The sequence below is a fragment of the Pseudopodoces humilis genome, chromosome 1 (assembly GCF_049639895.1).
Source record: "Pseudopodoces humilis isolate 2021_Gansu_Grassland_sample_001 chromosome 1, ASM4963989v1, whole genome shotgun sequence".
NCBI lineage: Eukaryota > Metazoa > Chordata > Aves > Passeriformes > Paridae > Pseudopodoces > Pseudopodoces humilis.
Genome location: NC_142200.1, coordinates 149,126,548 through 149,135,594, shown reverse-complemented (window position 1 = coordinate 149,135,594; position 9,047 = coordinate 149,126,548). Strand labels below are relative to the sequence as shown.

General features: G+C 40.2%; 1 long non-coding RNA gene across 1 annotated transcript; it reads right to left on the bottom strand.

Annotated features, from left to right (window-relative positions):
- Positions 1–1,565: 1,565 nt before the first annotated feature.
- Positions 1,566–4,368, bottom strand: LOC148185268 (uncharacterized). The gene is made up of 3 exons (XR_015774083.1): positions 4,078–4,368; positions 3,039–3,172; positions 1,566–2,148 (listed from the first exon to the last, which is right to left on the bottom strand). It is a non-coding gene; the product is annotated as an uncharacterized LOC148185268 (long non-coding RNA).
- Between the last annotated feature and the right edge of the window lie 4,679 nt (positions 4,369–9,047).

The following is a 9,047-nucleotide window of genomic DNA, read 5'->3' as shown; positions in this document are numbered from 1 at the left end:
AGTTTCTGAGTAAATGTGGCTTTAGTTCTCATTTTGCTTTCATAATTGGGACAAGACACGGTGAAATTGTCTGGACGCCTCCGTGTTAGAAATAAATTAGTTCCCCTTCATAGTCTCTTAAGAAGAGGGACTTAGCAAAGCCTTCTGCTTGCTGCTTATTTACTGAGGCTCTGCAATTGTAACAAGGCAAATACAACTTGCTAAATAGCGAGAATACAAATGGAAAATTAAATCTCTGAGGAGCTGCCTTCAGGCACAGACAATAATTCAGCTGCTCACACCTATTTGCACTTCATCGGATCGGAACATCAGAGTTCTATCACAACGTAAGCAAACGTGGTTTGGACTTAAAGAAGTGACAGGAGGGGACAGTTCCAGATTCTCAGGTGGCTGGGATCATCTGAGATGTCCTAATTCTGCTCAGAGTCCTCTTCAAGAGGATCCCAAGCCCCAGCTTGACTGAAATGCCCAGGGATTTTCCTCCAAAAAGAGGCATCAGGCTTGCTGAAGATGGATTGATGCAAAGGAAGTGATGGATTGGATGCTGGGATAAGTTGGTCAGTGCTCAAATCCAGACTGACCATGAGGTCTGCAGGAGCAAACATGAGAGAGGGGAGTTTAACCAAATCCACCTCCATGTACTTCTCCCCACCTCAAAATCTGGATTTGCCATGTCAGATGGGAATGGTCTTTATAAGGACATCCCTCAGCAGATCTATCAACATCACCAGGTTTCCAACCCTTTTTCCTAAGGCTTGCTTTTCTTTTTTTTGTCATATTTTTATCCTCATTTCCCTCACCTCACAATCTTAGGGACAATGGATTATCTCCTGGTAACTCCAGTATTATTTTGCTCTCTCTCCCCTTAGCCCCAGTGACCTCTCAGTTCATCTCACTGAGCCTGTTGGGGCTGATCTCCCTGCAAATCCTTTTCTCTGCATCCCATCCTACCTTTTACCTTTCCTTACCATCCCACAAAGACCATAAAGCCTTTCAAATTCCCATCAGCATATGGAGCAGCACTACCATCTCCCCTGAACTCAAAATAAGGAATAGTTATTATCCATCCAAAGGCATGAAATAAACTTTGCTCTCAGGAGCTTTAATTTTGAAGCTTGTTAGACTCACCTTGTTTCCCTGAAACTCATCTTGATTTATGAACAAAAGGTACACCCACCATGGTGAAACAGGTATCTCACACATCACTTCTCATACCCTTAACCATGGGGGTTTTTTGTTCCACAAGACCTCAAGTTTATTTATTTACTGGATTGTTTGCTTTGTTTCTTTAAGAAAAGCAACAAGCGATACCCTTGTTCTAGGAAGGTAAGAACTCTTCAGGGCAGTCTCTTGAGTATTCATATTCTTCAGAAAGTAAAATAATTTTTCACATAGTTAATAAAAAAAGGAAGTTAGAGGTCAAGAGTCAAGCATCCATGGCTGTTTTAATATCCTATTTCTTTATTGCCTTTGTTTTCAGTGAGAGAACAAAATTACAAAGACTGGAATATTTTTTTAATAAAACTGGAGATGACTCTCGGCACTCAAAGTCCTTGAACTAGCCCTCAAATTAAAAAATGCTGAAAGGAGGCCCTCTTCTATTAAAGTCAAACTAAATTCTAGTGATGGCTTCCCAAATCCAGAATTTCAGCATATTCTAAGTGTTCTTCAAGCAGATTTGAAGATTCACTTCAAACCTTGACTTCAACAGAAAGGAAAGTCTGTCTCTTGTCCATGTTTCCTCCATGACTCCAGAGTTTCTTTTGGTGATTGTTTGCCTTCTCACTTGTCTTCCCTCAAAATATGAAGAATCCAGTCCTAAAAACTCCAGCAAAGGTTTTTCCCTTCTTTCTCCCTTCCTTCCACCATCCTTTTCAATGAATTCTTGTGATGGTCAGTTCTGCAGTGCTGCTGGCACTGAGTGAGGGACTCTTACCCAGTAATCACTTCCACAGTTGAGGTGTTGGCTCCCTTGTTCACTCCTAAATTTCCTTTATTTTCATCTCGAGGAATATTTCGAGCTTTTGTGCTTGCAATTCTGATTTGTTGAGCAGGCTTTCAGTTCTCTGGAATTATCCACAGGAGTGGATTTGGTTTAAACTCTGCCAGGAACTCAACACCACATGGCTGTTCACTCACTCTCTGCTCCTGGCAGGATGTAGGGAAAATAAATGGCAGGGTGAAAGTGAGAAAACTCACAAGCTGAGATAAGAACAGTTTAATAATTGAAATAAAATAATAACTGTGACAAAACCAACAACAATAATAACAATAAGCATAGTAAAAATAACCATAATCACACCCTTAATATAATATAATGAAAAGGGAAGTATTCTTTTTAAAGAGAGGGAGCACGGTAAACCTGCAGCAAAACAAATGATGCAAATGAAAGACAAATTTGCATCACCAACTAAGCAATGCCCAAGCAGCCATCCCTGGCCAAATTTCCCACTAGTTTATAGGCTGAGCATGATACCATGGAGTCTGGAATACCCCTTGGGACAGGTGGAATCAAAAGAGAAAAGACCTTGACTCTGTGCAAGTGCTGCTTAGAAATAACTAAAACATCACTGAATTATCAACCCTGTTAGCAGCACATTTACAAAATTTAAGCTCATATTAGCAACCATGGAAAAATTTAATGCTGCTCCAAAGAAAAATTCAGTGCATGGGGTTTTCACTGTGAAGGGGAAAGGAAGGGTATCTTGCTCCCTAGATGTCTTAATTCCTTAGAAGCCTTAATTCCTTCACACCTCCATTGGGACAGACAAGAACAGAAGTTGGCTACCATCATAATGGGGTGAAATTAACAGGGATTCATGACTTTTGTATGCTTTTCTTGCTTGTGTCATTGCAGAAATCCCTCCTGACCTCATGTATTCCTTTCCCAGAATTCACCACAATAAATATTTGCTACAGAAATACAATATTCACAGCGTCAGGTTAGATTTGATTTACTTCCTGGAACTGAATTCCTTACCAGTTCCCAGGGAGCTGTGGTCATTCAGAGGAACATTCCTTTTCCATAAAAAACCTACCAGGACTTTCAAAAATCCAGCATCTCCAGTACAGTCCCAAAGGCATTTCTGGGGGCTGTTCAGTGTCCTGAATTTCCAGGAAGGTCATTAAACTGGAAAGCTTTAAGTTGCTAATAAATTTTAAGTTCTATGCCCTGTAAATAGAATCAAAGACAAATCGGGATCCTCTTGCAGTGACCTAATATAGACACTGTTCCACTGCAGTAAATTTTTTCTATGTGAAGTGATTAGAGCTGTGATTTAGGATCATTTCAGACACCTGCAGTAAATAACAAGGCTTTCCAGTGGTTGTTATGTCATCATATATCCTGCAGCCCTCCCATTCAATTCTTTTCCAAAGATTGATTTTAGGGGCCCTACAGGAGATTGTCTGGAATGGTTGACACTCTCCTTTTTCCTTGCCTCTTTGTGGATGTGTCACAGACACATCCACCCAGGCTCCCTGCCCAAACAAACCAGCCAGTCCCCTTCAGGAAAACTTCCAGAAGCTGTTGGCAATATAAACTTGGCTCCAGACAACTGGCTCCAAGCAGTTATGGATGTGAATCGTGTCTAATTCTGGTGCCCTTCATCTAAAGCAGTCCTTCAGTGCTATCCCAAAAAGATTTGTGCATTCCAACACCTTTTTTCCCCACCTATAAACACGTGAATTAAAGAATGAAATGTGCTTTTGTTGTCATCCTGTAGATATAGAGCTCTGGAGCGTTACAACTCTTGTGCCCTCACATGAACAAAACACCCGCAAAAAAATCCTCCAGTAATTCCATTTCAGTGGCTCTTCAAACCATCTCTACCTGTCCCCACCTTCATTCCCCACTCAAATATGGAATCACAGAATCATCGAGGTTGGGAAAAGTCCTCCGAGACCATCGAGGCCAAGCTGTGCCAAATCCCCACTGTGTCCCCGGTCTACAGCACTGAGTGCCACATTCAGGTGTTCCTTGGACACCGCCAGGGATGGGGACTCCAAACCTCCCTGGGCAGCCCCTGCCAAGACCAGACCACCCTTTCCATGGAGAAATTCCTCCTGATATCCAACCTGATCCTCTCCTGGCACAGCTTCAGGCCATTCACTTTTCTCCAGTACCTGTTCCCTGGGAACAGATCCCGATCCCAATCCTAGCTTGGCACAGTCACAGGAGCCCTGGCGAGCGCTTTGCACACACCGGCACGGTGCCAGGTGTGGGGAACAGCCTTGGAGGAACAACTCGTAAGGCTGAGCCTTTAGAGGTGCTTGCTCTACAGCAACAGATACCAGGGATTGGGCAAGGGAGTAAAGAGGAGGCTCTTTGTAGGGAGTTCCAGCAGGAAAGGGTTTGTAAAGGCTGAAGGGGTCAGGGACAGAAGAACCCCAAACACCTCCATGCTCAGGATTAAATACAGAGAGGTTACAGGGGGTGGGTACAAACTCTTAACCAATCAGTGTCACACAGGAGAGGAGCATGAGGTGGGGTTAACAACACAGGAACCAGTGAGGATAAAGGGGAGGAGAGGACAGGTCACATGGGCCAATGGGGCCTCGAGGGTCAGGGGATTTCCAAGGGGGAGGTACCACAGGGGGCTGGACTAACAGGAGATTGACATGGAAAGGTCCAGAACAGGGGGCAGGGTTTATACAATGCTGGATGGGGAAGGCACTGGAACAAGGGGTTGGGTCACAGTGCTGGGCAGCATGGGGGAGGATACAACTTAGGGACAAACTAACTGGGGAAACATGGGGGGAACAAAGGTACAAACCATTTATCATACAACTGTAAATTAACAAACTTTTAAAATAAACACATCCCACAAACACTGGCTGACTGCTCCTGTCAGGTTCTGTGCAAAACCAAATTCAGAATCAACAAATTCCTTCCTGTGCTGCCATAAACTTCCAAACCTTTGCGTAGAAAACCAAAAGTGAGAAGAAAAAATTGTCTGAGATAGATTCTCTGCTTTGTGGCATCAATACTAATACAGCAAATTTTGTGTATTTACCCTGGAAGATGCAATAATGGAATTAAGAGGGCCATGAGTAAATGCAAGCTCTGCTTTTGGGAAGTATTTTCCTCTTTGTTCTTCATCAACTGCTAAAAAAGTGCAGTTGAAACTTGCTTCTTTTTTTTTTTTTTTTATTTCACTGCTGTGTTCTGGAATAAAAAATATATAAAAATTTATATTAAATAAGATAGAACTGCCAAATTTAAAAATAAAGGGAAATGTAGGTGTTGAAACAATAACACAGGAAGTATTCTAAGGTTTTATTTTTCTTTAATAGATTGAACAATTGAATCTATTTTAGATTTAAATTCTAATTAGAAAACAAAAATAATGGCTTTTGGATGTTCTTTTTAAAAAGAACTTTCTACACTTTTTTTTTTTTTTCTTTCAGCTCTACAAGTTATTACTTTTTTAGGAATTAAAAGAAACATTCTTAGAGAAACAGAGGTAAGACTGTGAGGCAGCTCCACATAATTTCAGGTTAAATTGTCTTCAGCCTGTCTTCTATCACGGATGCTTTTAGTGCTTGTTGGGGATTTGGAATTGTCTCTGTAGGAGCTAAAAATAAAGAGCACTTGAGCAAGGATGGAATGAAAAGCCATTTTTGTCTGTGTTTTAAAGTGCTCTGTACTTCACACACTTAAGTCTAGCTGAGATTTTGTTAGGTGGAAACAGAAACCTCTTTTGTTTTGGAACTTCTAGGAGCAAAATGTTTTTTGAGCAAGAAAAATAATGCAATTTCAGGTTGTAAATGCAACAAAAACTCTACAACATTTTCAATTATCTCAATGTTCAAAACTAGTTATTTAATGTCAGGCATAAGATAATGCACAATGTGTACAGAATATATACAGTACATCTCTTTTAAAAGAGGAGCAAAAGGTAACAGTTAGAATGAAGCATAAATATTTTGACATTGGAGGAACCCTTGATCCAAAATTTACCTTGCCTTTACAATTTTCTTCTTGCATTTCACTTCTCAAGTCTGTATAGCTCTGTGAAATGTTTGGCCTTGAGTCAAGTTTTTTGTTGTTTTTTTTGGTCAGGAAAAGTGTTTTACTGGATTATTTCCATGGGTGTCAGCACCTGGTTTTGATGGAAAAAGTAAAGATTGTCCTCTCGTTGAGTATTTATTTATTCAGGTGTGTGTCTGGAGAAAGTTCTACCTTGTTCCTCTCCTCCTTTAGATGGTCTGTACAGCACATCACAGTTGTTCAGACTAAGTCAGAAAAATTTAAATTCAGAGCTTTTTTTATGCACTTACTCAAATTCCATGAGGCCAAATTTGGAAGACATTGATTAGAAAATTTTAATAACCAATGAAATGGCTAAAAATATAATAGAAACTATTTCATCCCTCAAAATGCATGACCTTGGCTTTTGAAGGAGTGTTTTTAACTTTTTTCTGACCATAGAGAAAAAAGTATCTAAAATGGCCAGAGCATATGATTTTTCAGTTAACTGAATTAAAGGAAAATCAGTTTTAATCCATTTTCTAAGCATTTATTTTACTGCTAATTTCAATATTGGTCATGGGATGGGTTTTCTTCTGGGGAGAGGGATTTAAAAAAAAAAAAATTTCTTTGTGTTTTGAGTGTTTTTAAAATATTTCTTCTTTTTTTTTTCTTTCTAAAGATGTGGCAAATTTTTTCTTCATTTATTAAGGTTATTTTTTTTCAGAATGATAAAACATCATAAGCAATATAATGCATGAAATACGGTGTGGCGGTGTTGTCAGCCAGCCAAGGGGAATGCAGAGAACCGCACCTCATTTTTTAAACTTCCTGGTTTTATTTTGGGTTACTGAAGTTCCCAGTGTGATTTATTTCACTATTTCCTGTGTGTTTCCTATGCCAAAAGTGTCTATTAATGGGAGAGCAAAATGTAGTAGCTTTCATCCCTTATCAAATGGCAAAATACATTTTGCAGTGATTAAACAAGGAATAATGGGTAGAAATTAAAATTAATTTAGGGAATTTAGGTCAGATATTGGGAAAAATTATTTCCTGTGAGGGTGGGGAGGCCCTGGCAGATGTTTCCCAGAGAAGCTGTGGCTCCCTCTGGATCCCTGGAAGTGTCCAAGGCCAGGTTGGACAAGGCTTGGAGCAACCTGGTTGTGGAACTACAATAACTTGGATTGGGACAATTTGTAAAATTTTTAAATACATTTATGTTAAAAGAAATTAATTTCATCCTTTCATGTTTACTTGAGTGGAAATGCATCAAAATCACTTCCATAGCTTGAATTTTTAATAATCACATACAGATCTGCAAAATTAGAGCAGAAATTTAAAGAAGTCAACAGTGTCAACGAGAATCACTTTTACTGGAAATCAAATTCAATATTTTTTTCAATATATTTTGTTTCACTTTAAGTTTTTCTTAGTCATTATGTTTTTCTTTTGATTACATTATTGGCTGAGAATATTAAAGTGAATAACCAAACACATTTGGAAGCTTTTTCCACAGGGACGTGACAGTGCAAGTTTCTGTAATATAGTAAAAACAAACATCTATTTATGCTTTTTTGTTTGTTTTAAAGAATGTTGATAATCATTGTTGGAATACAGTTACAGAGGACTTAAAAAATAATTAAAATAGTTGAAAATTTTGTGTGTGATAAGCACTGCTTCCCAAACTGGACATGTCTTTCTCATTATTAATTTTCTTTTCAGTGTCATGATTCATTTTTTTGCCCTTTGTTTGGAAAACAAATCCTGTTGAAGGGTTTTTCTCTCATTGTTGACTGGGATTTATCTCGCTCAGCTACAGAGACCCTAAAGCCTGTGGGTGTTGGAAAGTTTGGATTTTTTTTTTCACTGATTCCAAGTGTAATTCCCAAAGGAATCTGACAGAATTGCTGAGTCTGGCAGGAATTTCTGGTGACCATTTAGTCCTGGCCCACTTCACTGCTCAGATCAGAGCCTCAACTAGAGCAGGACCATGTCCAAATTGCTTTTGAACCTCTCCAAGGATGGAGACTCCACAACACCCTGGGGCAACCTCTTCCTGTTCAGCCACCCTCACCCTAAGGAAGAGTTTTCTTGTGCTTAAACTGAATTTCTGGTATTTTAGTTCCTGCCTTATTGCTGTTTTCCTGTCACTGAGAGGACATTTGCTTTGTCTTTACTCCCCCATCAGGTGTTTACACCCACTGGGGGATCCCCTGAGCCTTTTCTTGTCCAGCCTGTCCATGTGAGTCAGACATTCCCATTCCTTTACCATCTTTATGGTCCTTCCCTGGCCTCACTGCAGGATCTCCCAACTCCTGTACTGGTGCTCAGTGCTGGACCCAGCACTTCAAATGTCTCACCGGAGCTGAGCTGAGCGGAGATTGCCCAGAAAAACCATGGATAACTCATCCCTGGAAGTGTCCAAGGCCGGGCTGGACAGGGCTTGGAGCAACCTGGGATAGTGGAAGATGTCCCATGGCAGGGGGTGGAGTGAGATGATTGTTCAGGTCCCTTCCAACCCAAACCATTCTGGGAGTCAGTGAGGGGTCATCTCCCTTCACCGGCTGGCCATGGTTCTCCCAGTGCAGCCCAAGATGCTGATGGCCTTTTTTTTGCCACATGGACACATTTAAGCCTCAGGGTCAACTCATCATCCTCAAGGACTCCAAGGGAATTTATGCCAAATTTCTTTCTGTCCTGTTGGGCCCTGGTCCATCCTTCTGCATTGAGTTATTCCTCTACAAGAACTAAAATGAAATCTAAAAGTCACTTAGATTTAACACTGAAATATTAAGATGCTGCTACATGAATCACTCTCGTGGCAACGTATCCACATCTAATTCCTCTTGGCTTTAATGCATTCCAACAGGAAGCAAGTGCTTATACACCTTTCAAGGGCTGGAACTAATCAGTCTGCTAAAAATCATAGAGAATATGCATGAAGGTAAAAAACCCAATCATTGATCCTTTTTCTGTTTCTCAGAATTACCAGAGTCTTCAGAGCTTCCTGATCCAGTCCATTTTAAATAACCTCAGCCTGATTTTTGATGCTGCTCTTTGCTTCAAGCTCCTTTAA